At 39.2% G+C, this 15,961-nt stretch overlaps 1 protein-coding gene across 1 annotated transcript in view; it reads left to right on the forward strand.

Annotated features, from left to right (window-relative positions):
• Positions 1 to 15,961, forward strand: part of SLC2A13 (solute carrier family 2 (facilitated glucose transporter), member 13) — a gene marked incomplete at its 5' end in the record, with an annotated part of 532,905 nt that overhangs the window by 339,666 nt on the left and 177,278 nt on the right. The gene's annotated exons all lie outside the window — the stretch shown is intronic.

Here is a 15,961-nt window from a genome sequence, read left to right on the forward strand (position 1 = left end):
AAGTGGTGGTGGTGGTGGGGGGGGCTCTCTCCTTCAACCCCTGGAGCACAGGGTGAAAATGAGTATACTACCCAAAGCAATTGTTAAGTTATTAGAATAGAAGCAGTTAGAAGAAGGACGTCTACACTCTGGTATTTGGGGGGAAAAAGTCCTCCCTTTCAATATTTAATAGTTTTTGTGTCACCATCACCCTAATACAGGATGTGAGGAACTCTACTTCTTTTTCTCCTACATTTGTAAAGATGCTCTTTTTGATATTTCTTTTCCCCTGTAAATCTGCTCTTTAAGTTTATTTTAATTGATTCTAGAGCTCCCAGTGGAGAGGAGATTTTAGCTGGCTTTGAGCCTCTGGGACAAGCTAGTGCTCCATGTACCCCTTAAGGGGCAGCATATTGCTGGGACATCTCTTGTAACAAGCTGGCTGCCCATCCATTGGCCCATCTCCAATGGTTTCTAAGTATAATTTTATGATTTTTATATTTTATGAAGTTTACCATTAGTGACATCTTATTTGACAGTACAAGAGACTTCAGCTATAGAAAATAAAATAGTTTTATGCAGAAAAAAATATAAAGTGGTAAATATGCATGAGGGTTTATGTTTTGGCCTGTGCATAGAGTGGTAAATGGAGTAATAACTTCCACAACAGTTTCTTTGGGATCCTGAGTATGTGTGAGAATGGAGAGCTTTTATGTTGAGTTAATTACACCCTAAAAATGTTTATCATCTACTCTTACTGAGTTTGTATTATCATAAAGTGTTTGTGATGCTTGAATGATAAAATATGAGTAAACCACATCTGGCTACTATTTGGCATATGGGAAGTGCTCAATCGATGCTATTTCTCCTTTTCTACTTTTATCAGGTGATATATTCTGCCATGAGCTCCAACTCTAAAATTGAGTTTTATAGACTCAAAAATTGATGATAAACATTAGCCATTATTCTTACTGTTTTACTCATCTGTGCTTCTTATGAAGTAGCTTAGGTTTTCATCATAAAAACAAAAAATGAAAAGGACATTTGTAGAACTAGTTCTACATGTTTAAAGGAAAATAGAGAATTAAGACAATCCAGTCAATTCAGACTCACATATCTAACTCAGAGTATTTTCCTGGTTTTTCAGAATTAGTAAGATGATTCAATGCTTTTCTGTAGTATTTTAAAATTAATATGAATGTCTTTCATGATGTATCCCCTCAATAAATGTACACTGACACTGGTAATTGCTTTTCCTCTTTAGGTCAAGCTTCATATGTACTCGTAGGTCTAATTTTTTCTGTCATTTTTGAAAGGTCCTGCACTTCACTAATAATTAAACAAGCATGTCCTGGTACTGGCTGCATGCACTTGAAATGAACTAAGTGCAGTTTTAGGTCTTTCTTTGAACATCAAAGGGCACAGTGTTGTCAACATGCCTGTATCAAGTCAGCCTAATTTACTGTTTAATTATACATTGGTGTGGGAGCCCTCTCTTTGCAGTGTTTTCTGCCCAGGGCTGTTAGAGCTCAACTTGTTTCTCTGCTGTTAAAAAATTGATCAGTTTCCTTTCCATCAATATTTGGAAACAGAAAAATAAAATTTATTCATATTAATTTAGAAGTCTTTATTCATTTCAATCCTTCCTTATTCCAGAAGAAGCTTAAGAGAACTTAATTAAACCTATAGAGAGACAATAGGTACAATAAACTTCAAAGATAGTGATTTAGCAAAGAGGACAAAGTAGGACAAGATAAGATGGTTTCTGTACAAGAAACTTAGAGACTTGTAGAGTAGTATCTATACAAACTAGTTCAGAAACCCTGTCTTTTTCAAAGTGCCCTTGGAACCTCTTTAAGTTAGAATCTCTTAAAATGAATCAATTCTGGGCAGAGGTGAGAGGGTGGGGATGAGCAAAGAGGATGAACAAATTGGAATCTTGTTTTTGTTACAATCTCCAGATTGAATTTTATTCATGCTAAAGCTTGAGAATCATGTTGCTGTAAATGTTTTAGCAGCCAATACAGTATATACATGTTTCATAGTGTTCCTACGGTAGAAATAAATCAATTATCACAGAGAAACATAAAAACTCCTACTTACTAAAATCAGAGAAAATTTTCTCTCTGGGTGTCTTGTGGTAGCTATAGTATCCATTAATATTTATCTTTTCATGGAAAGTTTAATTATCTAATCTTATAGGTATTGGTTTTTATTTCTTGAACAGTTAAGTCACACCATGTAATTCCTTCATCCATAGTATAGCAGGAACTAGGGAATAAAGAGAGTTATCTCTACACTTTTTACATGTTAAATGATGGCTTTCTCTGGCACCTAGTTCACAGAATTGCATTCTGCTTCCCCTGCCTGCTGTTGTTCTACAGGCCCACTCTTCCTCAGGAGATGAGCTCAGCATTTTGGAGAGTTTAAGAGTAAGCATATTAGGGGATTGTACATCCAGTTGGTGTGTTGTTCTTACTCTTTGAGAACTGAGCAATCCTGTTGACCTTTATAGCATCCTTTCACCCCCATATGCTTCTCCCTCACTCAGCTCAACTGTTTGAGCACCAATGGATGCAGCTCCTTTGTCATTTATCACGGATTCCCTGAATCAAAGAGATGAATGTAGATCACATTTGGATCCTTGCCATCTCCTGTGATATCAAAACCAAGAATTTCCTTCATGGCTCTAACATCCATCTATGCCACTGCAGTTTTTCTAGTCAGTGAACCCAATAGGTACTTGTCATTCTAATTATGATTTATATTCTCTCAAATCCTTTCTAGTTCTATCTGTGCATGACTCTTGCTTGAGCTGGTTTCAAATGCTCTCCCAGACTAAGTCTTGTAGTAACTGTCACCCTAAATTCCTTGACCTTTTCTATTTTTTCAATCTTAGAACATGAGAAGTGGTGATTAGAATCACTAATGAACAATTTGGACTGTTGGGTAGAGTTAATCACTGCCCTTATGTTCAAATAACACTGTAATCATACTGTCCCCATGAAACATGGCCCATTGAGATATAATTTTTATGTGTATGGCAGTTTTCCTGCCCTCCACAAATAGTCACAGATATTACATGTCTATATCTCCCACTGTCTCTAGCACAGAGTAGGTCTTGAATAAATATATTTTAATTTCATGTAATTGAGACATTCATACATTATATAATTTTCCACTAAAACATCTATTACTATTACCATGTAAAGATTTGTTAAATTAAATAGAAAACTTACCATTTTATCACAGTGTCTATTTTGTGGTGTTTGGGGAACTAAAAAAATGTATCATCTCATCTAATAATAAATTGAGCAAAGACAACGTAAGTTGTAAGTGGCTTTAGCTGAAGAAAAACACATATATTAGTTCCTCATGATTATTATACATTTGTTTTGCTACAAGTAAAGTTGGGTTTCCTTTTCTCCTTGGTCTTTCACTTCTCTTCTTTCCTCAGCTATTTGTAAGGCCTCCTCAGACAACAATTTTGCCTTTTTGCATTCATTTTCCTTGCGGATGGTTTTGATCACCACCTACTGTACAGTATTACAAAACTCCATTCATAGTTCTTCAGGAACTCTATCATATCTAATTGCTTGAATCTATTTGTCAAGAAAATTAGAGATATCAAGAGAACCCTTCATGCAAAGATGAGTACAATTAAGGACAGAAACAGTATGGACCTAATAGAAGCAGAAGATATTAAGAAGAGGTGACAAGAATACACAGAACTATACAAAAAAGATCTTAGTGAGCCAGGTAAACATGATGGTGTGTTCACTCACCGGGACCCAGACATCCTGGATTGCAAAGTCAAGTGGGCCTTAGGAAGCATCACTACAAACAAAGCTAGGGGAGGTGATGGAATTCCAGCTGAGCTATTTCAAATGCTCAGAGATGATGCTGTGAAAGTGCTGCACTCAATATGCCAGCACATTTGGAAAACTCAGCAGTGGCTACAGGACTGGAAAAGGTCAGTTTTCATTCCAGTCCCAAAGAAGGGCAATGCCAAAGAATGTTCAAACTACCACACAATTGCACTCATCTCACACGCTAGCAAAGCAGTGCTGAAAATTCTCCAAGTCAGCCTTCAACATCGTGAACCAAGAACTTCCAGATGTTCAAGCTGAATTTAGAAAAGGCAGAGGAACCAGAGATCAAATTGGCAACATCCATTGGATCATAGAAAAAGTAAGAGAATTCCATAAATACATCTACTTATGCTTCATTGGCTGTTCTAAAGCCTTTGACTGTGTGGATCACAACAAACTGTGGAAAATTCTTTAAAGATTAGAATCCCAGCCTACCTTAACCTGCCTCCTGAGAAATCTGTATACATTCAGGAAATAACAGAACTGGACATGGAAAACAGACTGGTTCCAAATTGAGAAAGGAGTATGTCAAGGCTCTATATTGTCACCCTCCTTATTTAGCTTATATGCAGAGCACATCATGAGAAAAGCCGGGCTGGATAAAGCACAAACTGGAATCAAGATTGCCAGGAGAAATATCAATAACCTCAAATATGCAGATGACACCACACTTATGGGCAGAAAACAAAGAGGAACTAAAGAGCCTCTTGGTGAAGGTGAAAGAGGAGACTGAAAAAGCTGGCTGAAAACTCAACATTCAAAACAGGTCATGGCTTCTGGTCCCATCACTTCCTGGAAGTGATTTGGAGTCCAAGAATATAAAATCTGTCATTCTTGGACTCCAAATCACTGCAGATGGTGACTGCGGCCATGAAATTAAAAGACACTTGCTCCTTGGAAGAAAAGCTATGACCAACCTAGACAGCGTGTTAAAAAGCAGAGACATCACTTTGCCCACAAAGGTCCATGTAGTCAAGGCTATGGTTTTTCTAGTAGTCATGTATGAAAGTGAGACTTGGACCATAAAAAAAAGCTGAGCACCATAGAGAGGACTCTTGAGAGTCCCTTGGACTGCAAGAAGATCAAACGAGTCACTCCTAAAGGAAATCAATCTTGAATATTCATTGGAAAGACTGATGCTGAAGCTGAAGCTCCAATACTTTGGCCACCTGATGTGAAGAGCCCACTCATTGGAAAAGACCCTGATGCTGGGAACGATTGAAGGCAGGAGGAGAAGGGGAGGACAGAGAATGAGATGGTTAGATGGCATCAGTAACTCAATAGACATGAGTTTGAGCAAGCTGTGGGAGATGGTAAAGGATAGGGAAGCCTGGTGTGCTGCAATCCATGGGGTCGTAAAGAGTCAGACACGACTTAGCAACTGAACCATAACAACAAAGAAAAAATTGATTATAATAATGGTTTGGGGAGTAAGTTTTCAAAGCAGTGTCAGTATCACCTGAAAACTTCTTAGAAATTCAAATTCTTGGTCTGTCAGTATCACCTGGAAACTTCTTAGAAATTCAAATTCTTGGTCTTAGACCTACTGCATCAGAAATTCAGAGTAGGATCCAGCAATTTGTGTTTTAATGGGTCTTCCAGGTCATTCTGTAGTACACCAATAAATAAGAATTAATCATTTATGAAATATACACTACTTAAAACTGTAAGTACAGTTATAAGAAAGGAGGAAAAATGGGTGATGATGGATAACTTAAAAGAGATAGAGTATATGATTTAAAGTCTCCACTGCTGCTGCTGCTAGGTCGCTTCAGTCGTGTCCGACTCTGTGGGACCCCAGAGATGGCAGCCCATCAGGCTCTGCCGTCCCTGGGATTCTCCAGGCAAGAACACTGGAGTGGGTTGCCATTTCCTTCTCCAATGCATGAAAGTGAAAAGTGAAAGGGAAGTCTCTCAGTCGTGTCCGACTCTTAATGACCCCATGGACTGCAGCCCACCAGACTTCTCCATCCATGGGATTTTCCAGGCAAGAGTACTGGAGTGGGGTGCCATTGCCTTCTCCGAAAGTCTCCACAAGAGTGAATAATTTTGTGAGTGGAGGAATTAAAGTAAGCGAGTTGTGACCAGGCACTGCACATCAGCAACTAGGATAACTGAAGGATTTTAGAAGTGAATCAGCAGAGACCAGGTATTTTATGGGTGGACCATGTTGATGCCGAAAATGGGGAAGATCTATATAGTCAGGAAAAATAAGACCTGGAGCTGAATGTGGCTCAGATCATCAGCCCCTTATTGCAGAATTCATGTTTCAGTTGAAAAAAGTAGGGAAAATCACTAGGCCATTGACTGAGAACTAAATCAAATCCCTTATGATTATACAGTGGAGGTGACTAATAGACTCAAGGAATTAGATCTGATAGACAGAGTGCCTGAAGAACTAGGGACAGAGGTTTGTAAGATTGTACAGGAGGCCATGATCTAAACCATCTCCAAGAAAAAGAAATGCAAGGATGCAAAACGGTTGTCTGAGGAGGCTTTACAAATAGCTGAGGAAAGAAGAGAAGCAAAAGGCAAGATTGAAAGGGAGAGTGATCACAAACTGAATGCAGAGTGTCAGAGAATAGCAAGGAGAGAAAAGAAGGCCTTCTTAAATGAAAAATGCAATAAAGTAGAAGAAAACAATAGAATGGGAAGGACTAGAGATCTCTTCAAGAAAATTGGAAATATCAAAGGAACATTTCATGCAAGGATGGGCACAATAAAGGACAGAAACAGTATGGAACTAACAGAAGAAGAAGAAATGAAGAAGAGGTAGCAATAGTGCACAGAAGAACTATACAAACAATATCTTAATGACCAGGATAACCACAATGGTGTGGTCACTCACCTAGAGCCAGACATCCTGGAGTGTGAAGTCAATGCTTAGGAGGCATTACTGCAAACAAACCTATTGCAGGTAATGGAATTCCAGCTGAGCTATTTCAAATTCTACAAGATGATGCTGTTAAAGTGCTGCACTCAATATGTCAGCAAATTCAGAAAACTCAGCAGTGGCCACAGGACTGGAAGAAATCAGTTTTCTTTCCAATCCCAAAGAAGGGCAGTGCCACAGAATGTTCAAACTGCCATACAGTTGCCCTCATTTCACATGCTAGTGAGATTATGCTCAGAAATCCTTCAAGCTAGGCTTCAGCAGTATGAGAACTCTGGATATACAGGCTGGTTTTAAAAGTGTCAGAGGACTGGAGATCAAATTGGCTACGTTTATTGGATCATAGAGAAAGCAGTGGGGTTCCAGAAAAACACCTGCTTCATTGACTATGACTGTCAAGACTAAGCCTTTGACTATGTAGATCACAACACTGGAAAATTCTTAAAAGAGATGGGAATTCCAAACCACCTTACCTGTCTCCTGAGGTAAGGTGTATGTCGGTCAAGAAGCAACAGTTAGCAACAGACATGAAACAACAGACTGGTTCAAAACTGGGAAAGGAGTATATGCAGAGTATATCATGCAAAATGCCAGGATGGATGAATCACAAGCTGGAGTCAAGATAGTTGGGAGAAATAGCAACAATCTCAAATATGCAGATTATACCACTTTAATGGGAGAAACTGAAGGAAACTAAAGAGCCTCTTGACGAAGATGAAAGAGGAGAGTGAAAAAGCTGGCTTAAAACTTAACTGTCATAAAACTAAGATCGTGGCAATTGGCCCCATCCCTTCATGGCAAATAGAAGGAGAAAAATTGGAAGCAAGGACAGATTTTATTTTCTTGGTCTCTAAAATCACTGCGGACAATGACTGCAGCCATGAAATTAAAAGACACTTGCTCCTTAGAAGGAAAGCTATGACAAACCTAGACAGTGTATTAAAAAGCCAAGACATCACTTTTCTGACAATGGTCCATTAAGTCAAAGCTATGATTTTTCCAGTAGTCATGTCAGATGTGAGAGCTGGACCATAGAGCAGGCTAAATGCCAAGGAATTGAGGCTTTTAAATTGTAGTGTTGGAGAAGACTCATGACAGTCCCTTAGACAGCAAGGATATCAAACCAGTCAATCCTAAAAGAAATCAATCCTGAATATTCATTGGAAAGTCTGATACTGAAGCTGAGGCTTCTATACTATGGCCAGGAGATGCAAAGAGCCAACTCATTGGAAAAGACCCTGATGCTGGGAATGACTGAAGGCAAAAAGAGAAGAGGGCAGCAGAGGATGAGATTGTTGAATAGCATCACCATCTGAAAGGACATGAATTTGATGAATATGAGCAAGCTCTGAGAGATAATGAAGGACAGAGAAGTCAGGTGTGCTGTAGTCTTTGGAGTAACTAAAGTTGGAGATGACTTAGTGACCAAAGGACAACAGCATGTTGACAATTCTCTTACCAAGAATCGTGCACAGATGTAAGAGTAGAGAAGATATTTTGAGGAAAACACTAAAACTGCCATTGAAAGAGAAGTGAGCAGAAAGTAGACCAAGAATTTAAAAAGGAGAGTTAAGGATGCTTTAGTTCATTTATTTCCCTCACCATCCTCTGCCCATCCTCAGGTCTGAGGAAAAGACAGCCTAGACTCTAGATCCAAGGTGTTAGAGAGTGGTACTCTTGTGACTGCAACTCCAATACTTTGGCCACCTCATGCAAAGAGTTGACTTATTGGAAAAGACCCTGATGCTGGGAGGGATCGGGGGTAGGAGAAGAAAGGGATAACAGAGGATGAGATGACTGGATGGCATCACTGACTCGATGCACATGAGTTTGAGTGAACTCCAGGAGTTGGTGATGAACAGGGAGGCCTGGCGTGCTGTGATTCATGGCATCTCAAAGACTCGGACACGACTGAGCTACTGAACTGAACTGAACTGAACTCTTTTAACTAGATTAGTTAACAAGGCACAGAGAAAGAGTGTGAGAGGGCTGGGATGACAGGAAAATTGAGGCAAATTATTAATTACAGTTTAATATGAAAGTAAATAAGCAAGTATATAGGTGACCTAGAAGTCTTGGATTCCTGCTTGTTATGAAATAAGTAAGGTTGTGAGATATGGTGAGGAAAGGTGGAAGCCCTCTTAACTGACATAATGAAGATTGGCTCTTGTTTCAGTTCAGTTCAGTTCAGTCCCTCAGTCTTGTCCGACTCTTTGCGACCCCATGAATCACAGCATGCCAGGCCTCCCTGTCCATCACCAACTCCCGGAGTTCACTCAAACTCACGTCCATTGAGTCGGTGATGCCATCCAGCCATCTCATCCTTTGTTGTCCCTTTCTCCTCCTGCTCCCAATCCCTCCCAGCATCAGAATCTTTTCCAATGAGTCAACTCTTCGCATGAGGTGGCCAAAGTACTGGAGTTTCAGCTTTAGCATCAGTCCCTCCAATGAACACCCAGGACTGATCTCCTTTAGGATGGACTGGTTGGATCTCCTTGCAGTCCAAGGGACTCTCAAGAGTCTTCTCCAGCACCACGGTTCAAAAGCATCAATTCTTCGGTGCTCAGCTTTCTTCATAGTCCAACTCTCACATCGATACATGACCACTGGAAAAACATAGCCTTGACTAGACGGACCTTTGTTGGCAAGTAATGTCTCTGCTTTTGAATATGGCTCTTGTTTCGTTAACTGAAAAAGACAGTTATGAGGAAATATGTATATATATCTTCAACATTTTTTAGTTGTACATTAATTCATCACATCTACTGCTTGTACTTCCACATTGTTTTTCTTGCATAAACCACTCAATATTGTCATCTCTGAATTCTAGACTTAGTTTCTCAAATAGAACAAGAACTGAAAGACACTTGAGAAGAGCCCTAAGGGCAGAATCTTTTTAAAATTTTACACTGTATCCCCCAGTTTTTTAATGGTAGTGTTGCCCACAATTTTTTTTAAAGTACTTTGCCTTTACTGACTTTTTAAAATTATAAATGTTAATATAATGCATCTTCTATTTTATTGATTTAGGTATTATTTGATTAAATTGGATAAACAGGTCGGAACAAACACATCTGATTTGATTCAACAGTTGAATTGTATGGGCTTACCTGGTAGCTCAGATGGTAAAGAATCCACCTGCAATGCAGGAGACCTGGGCTTGATCCCTGGGTCGTGAAGATCCCCTGGAGAAGAAAATGGCAACCCACTCCAGTATTCTTGCCTGCAGAATCCCATGAACAGACCATGGGGTCATCTAGAGTCGAACACAACTGAGCAAATAACACTTATTTACAATTCAACAAATGGGAAATACGAGCCTGCATGAAGTCCTGAATATTCTGTCTTGTGTGGGCATATATTATATATAGAGAATTTATAGGTTAATCTGGCAAATTGAGAACCTACTTCTTGCTGTTAAATTAACTATACTAGCAATAGTGAAAGTGACAGGTTATGGCTTTAAGAAGCTGAAAAAAAAATAACTTTTTCAGAAATTCCTAGGAAAGGCTTTGTTCAATAAAATCATAATATGCATGTTTTTTTCAGCATATGAGGTGCTCATGTTTATACTTTTAGTGCTAGTTAAAAGTCATTATTAGGCTGGATTGCCATTACCAAAGCCTACATGTTTTCTAGAGCTATTTTTTTTTTTTTTTCAAATTTAAAATTCAAGACTGAAAGCTACCTTTCACATAATCTCTAAGATAATGATATACATATAATCTGGCTGTTACTGTTCTTCAACATCTAAGAGATTTGTGAAACTCATTTGTGTTCTCTGTGAGAACACACTGTTTTCAATCCTTTCATTTTCACCCTAGGGAAGAGATGGTGCATGTGAGAAAACCAAAGGTTAACCAGGAAATCTTTGAAGAAGATGATAATTTGTTGGGTAGATATTATAAAATGATTTTGAAAAGAGAAGGCATCCCTTCTTTGAATCTAAAAAGGACATAAAACCTTTTTCAGCTCATATTCTCTTATAAAGAAAACTGTTATGCTTTGTGCAAATTTAAACTACTACATAAAGGCTCAGAGTAAGTTATCAGTTCAGCTCAGTTGCTCAGTCGTGTCTGACTGTAACCCCATGGACTACACCATGCCAGGCTTCCCTGTCCATCAGCAACTCCCAGAGCCTACTCAAACTCATATCCATCACATTGGTGGTGCCATCCAACCATCTCATCCTCTGTTGTCCCCTTATCCTCCCGCCTTTGATCTTTCCCAGCATCAGGGTCTTTTCCAGTGAGTCACTTCTTTGCATCAGGTGGCCAAAGTATTGGAGTTTCTGCTTCAGCATCAGTCCTTCCAATGAATATTCAGGACTGATTTCCTTTGGTTCTGAATGACAGGTTGGGTCTCCTTGCAGTCCAAGGGACTCTCAAGAGTCTTCTCCAACACTGCAGTTCAAAAGCATCCATTCTTCAGCATTCAGCTTTCTTTATAGTCCAACTCTCACATCCATACTTAGTGGTAGGCTATTACATAAATGGTTGGCTGATAGCATCATTTATAAAACATTGGAATTCACACATTTTAAAATGTAAATTAAGTGTGTCATTTCATCATTACATGATCTGACTTTTGAAAACTAGGTTCGTGAATTGTTCTGACCTAGGTATGTCATCTCCTGCCCTTGAAAGAGTCCTGTAAAAAGAAATATAGCTATTGTATGAATTCTTCTGAAACTGATTATCCTTTAAGTAAATATTCTTACCTTCATTCCTCACCTTCTCATTCCAACTGTTGGCCTTTTCCTTATTTTACTGTTGATTAGCTCCTTTATGTAATAGAGTGAAAGTGAAAGTGAAGTCACTCAGTTGTGTCTGACTCTTTGCGACCCCATGGACTGTAGCCTACCAGGCTCCTCTGTCCATGGAATTTTCCAGGCAATAGTACTGGAGTGGATTGCCATTTCCCTCTCCAGGGGATCTTCCCAACCCAGGGATCAAACCCAGGTCTCCCGCATTGTAGACAGACGCTTTACTGTCTAAGCCACCAAGAAGTCCATTCCAAACATGTACATGTCATAAACAACCTGTGAATATTTCTCATTAATTGACAAAGGGAAATTAAGGTTGTAGATCAAATTAAATCTGTTAATCGATTTCTCTTAAGATAAGGAGATTACCCTATTTATCTGGGTGACCTAGTGTAATCACAGAGGTCTTTATATGCAGGGGAAGCAGAAAGGAGTCTCAGAGTAAAGGGACCTGAAAGGCACTGCATGCACCCACTTTTATGGGCTTTGAATCATGAGGAAGTGGAGTCCTCAAGGCACAGCATGTGGAAGATGTTAAAAGCAAAAACCAGCAAAGAAGTCTATTTTCCCTGGAGATTCTAGAAAGGATTATCCAGCTGACACCTTTGATTCTTTACACCCAATAAAATCTGTGTCAGATTTCTGACCTATAAACCTGTTAGGCAATAAATTTATGTTGATTTAAGCCAGTGTGATTGTAGTAATTTTTTATGGCAGCAATAAAATCTAATACATCTACCAGTGTTTGAGAATGGAAAATGAGGATGAAAACTCAAGACAGTCCATCCAAAGAAAGATTTAGTGTGGGTTAAAGTTGCAAGGCTTGCTGACAGGAAGATAAAAGACCCTCATGGAATTTCAGCCTTTGCTCTCAGTGTTTCACATTAATATAGAAAGTCTACAGGGTACTATATCTAATAAAAGGACCTGAAAATACTTCAATTTGCCCTTGTTCAGGTCCGCGTCTAGTCTGTACACTTGAATGTAGTTAGAGTGATCTTTTCACAAAACAAATTTGTTTGTTGTTTCTCCTCACAGTCCATGTCATGGTTCTCCATTCCCTACAGAATAAAGGCCAAACATGGAGTGTGGCTCTCAAGGCCCCTCTATAACAAAAGGTTCTACTGAAGCCTTCTATCATACTTCTCTTTCCTTTGAACCTTATTATGTTCAGCCACGGTAACGTACTTTTGGTGTATGAATCCAGCATAGTATTTTGTACATTTTTCCTTCCTACATATCATTTCTTTTACCACCAATGTCCTTCTAGATCATTGTATGTGCTGGCAAACCCCTGTGAATTCTTCAAAACTTAACTCAAACATTAAATTTTCTGGAAAATCAAGGAACTTTATAAAGGGAAATTATTTGGTCCATCCTTTAATGCCACATTATGATTTATATACCTTGCAATATCAAAATTATTTCTTTCCATGTCATTCTTTTATGGCAGCTTCTTTAGGGCAGCAACTGGATCTAATAATACATCTGTGAGAATTCAGTAACTCACATACATTAATAGTATGTCTTCAATATGTAATACTAGCTGAACAGTATGTTATCTGATCTGGCCAGCACACCACAGAGATGACTTTTTTTTTAATGTGTTTATTTGAAGATAATTGCTTTACAGTATTGTGTTGGTTTCTACCAAGCATCAACATGAATCAGCCATACAGAGATGTCTTTAAAAATGATGGTTTCTGATACCCAAGCCAGGTTTAAGTAACAGAAAAAAATCATTTAACACACCTAGGACACATTTTGCATTTTAAATAAAATACTGATACTCACTAACTTACTGTGTTTGATACAACTCCTATTTCTAGCCATTAATTTAATGCATGCAATTTCATGATTTTATTGTGTCAAAAATGAAAACAATGAAATACAGTTGTCCCTCTCTCAGTTATCCACAGGAGATTGGTTCAAGGACCCCCACAGATACTCAAATCAGCTGATCTTCATGTCCCTCACGTCCCATGAGTATACATATCAATAATTACCTTAAATGTACGTGGATTAAATGCACCAAACAAAAGACATAGATTGGCTGAATGAATACAAAATCAAGACCCATATATACACTATCTATAAGAGAACCACTTCAGATCCAGGGACACATAAAGACTGAAAGTTCAGTTCAGTTCAGTTCAGTCGCTCAGTTGTGTCCAACTCTTTGCGACTCCATGAATCACAGCATGCCAGGCCTCCCTGTCCATCACCAACTCCCGGAGTTCACTCAGACTCACGTCCATCGAGTCAGTGATGCCATCCAGCCACCTCATCCTCTGTCGTCCCTGTCTCCTCCTGCCCCCAATCCCTCCCAGCATTAGAGTATTTTCCAATGAGTCAACTCTTGGCATGAGGTGGCCAAAGTTCTGGAGTTTCAGCTTTAGCATCATTCCTTCCAAAGAAATCCCAGGGCTGATCTCCTTCAGAATGGACTGGTTGGATCTCCTTGCAGTCCAAGGGACTCTCAAGAGTCTTTTCCAACACCACAGTTCAAAAGCATCAATTCTTCAGCACTCAGCCTTCTTCACAGTCCAACTCTCACACCCATATATGACCACAGGAAAAACCATAGCCTTGACTAGACGGACCTTTGTTGGCAAAGTAATGTCTCTGCTTTTGAATATGCTATCTAGGTTGGTCATAACTTTCCTTCCAAGGAGTGAGTGTCTTTTAATTTCATGGCTGCAATCACCATCTGCAGTGATTTTGGAGCCCAAAAAAATAAAAAGTCTGACACTGTTTCCACTGTTTCCCCGACTATTTCCCATGAAGTGGTGGGACCAGGTGCCATGATCTTCGTTTTCTGAATGTTGAGCTTTAAGCCATCTTTTTCACTCTCTACTTTCACTTTCATCAAGAGGCTTTAGGGGAGTGTAAAAAAGTATTCCATGCAAATGGAAGCCAAAAGAAAACTGGAATGGTACTACTCATATCAGACAAAATAGACTTTAAAATACAGACTATTCTAAGAGATAAGAAGGGATAATGCATAACAACCAAAGGATGGATCCAAAAAGGACATATAACAATTGTAAATATATTGTTTCTTGATGTTCAGTCATTAAGCCATGTCCCATTCTTGGCTATCCCATGGAGTGCAGCTTGCCAGGCTCCCCTGTCCTCCACTATCAAAATTTGCTCAAATCCATGTCCATTGAGTCGATGATACCGTCTAACCAGCTCATCCTCTGCCACCTGCTTCTCCTTTTAGCCTTCAATTGCTCCTAGCATCAGGATCTTTTCCAAGAGTCAGCTCTTCGCATCAGATGACCAGAGGATTGGAGCTTCAGCTTTAGCAACAGTCCTTCTGATGAATATTCAGGATTGATTGCTTTGATCTCCTTGCAGTCCACAGGACTCTCAAGAGTCTTCACTATCATCACTATTTGAAAGCATCAGTTCTTCAGTGCTCAACCTTCTTTATAGTCCAACTCTCACATCCATTCATGACTACTGGAAAAACCATACCTTTGACTATATGAACCTTTGTTGGTAAAGTGATATCTGCTTTTTAATACTCTGTCTAGGTTTGTCATAGCTTTCCTTCCAAGGAGCAAAGTGTCTTTTGATTTCTTGGTTCATTCACCATCTACAGTGATTTTTGGAGCTCAGGAAAAGAAAGTCTGTCAGTGCTTCCAATTTTTCCCTTCTATTTAGGGACCAGATGCCATAGTCTTCATTTTTTGAATTTTGAGTTTCAAACTAGCTCTTTGACTCACCTCTTTCACTTTCATCAAGAGGCTCTTTAGTTCCTCTTCACTTTCTGCCATTAGAGTGATATCATGTCTCAGGTTGTTGCTATTTTCCCCAGCTATCTTAATTCCAGCTTGTGATTCTTCCAGCCTAAAGTCCATAAGGTTGCAAAGAGTCAGACACAATCGAGCGACTAAGCACAGCACAGCACATGAAAATATTGACTACCATCCAGAAACTTTAGACTGTAACTATGGAAATATTTCCATTTATTGAATACATTGCTTAGATGCCCACTGTTGGATTTGGGTAAAGCTAACTTGTTTTGGAATGGCTTGAAAGCCAGTAAAAGGTGTATTTCAGAATGTATCTTCAGAATTTGAATTCTGTCACATTTCATAGATTATTTGCCAGGAATATTTTTGCTTCTTTTGTTTTAAGAGCCAATTCCAAGTAATCTGATATAGCTACTGATATTTTCGCCAGAAAATAAATGTCCTGTGAGAAATCGATCATCTTAAACATACCAGATATATCTCCCATTGTGCATCAACAAGTTGGCATTATGATTTTTAGAGCCAATCTCCAGTGTATGGGCTTGCTTGGTGGCTCAGATGGTAAAGCATCTGCCTGCAGTGCAGAAGACCTGGGTTCGATCCCTGGGTCAGGAAGATCCCCTGGAGAAGGAAATGGCAACCCACTCCAGTCCTCTTGCCTGGAAAATTCCATGGACAGAGCAGCCTG

The sequence above is a fragment of the Bison bison genome, unplaced genomic scaffold (assembly GCF_000754665.1).
Source record: "Bison bison bison isolate TAMUID 2011002044 unplaced genomic scaffold, Bison_UMD1.0 scf7180017864163, whole genome shotgun sequence".
In the NCBI taxonomy this organism is placed as follows: Eukaryota; Metazoa; Chordata; class Mammalia; order Artiodactyla; family Bovidae; genus Bison; species Bison bison.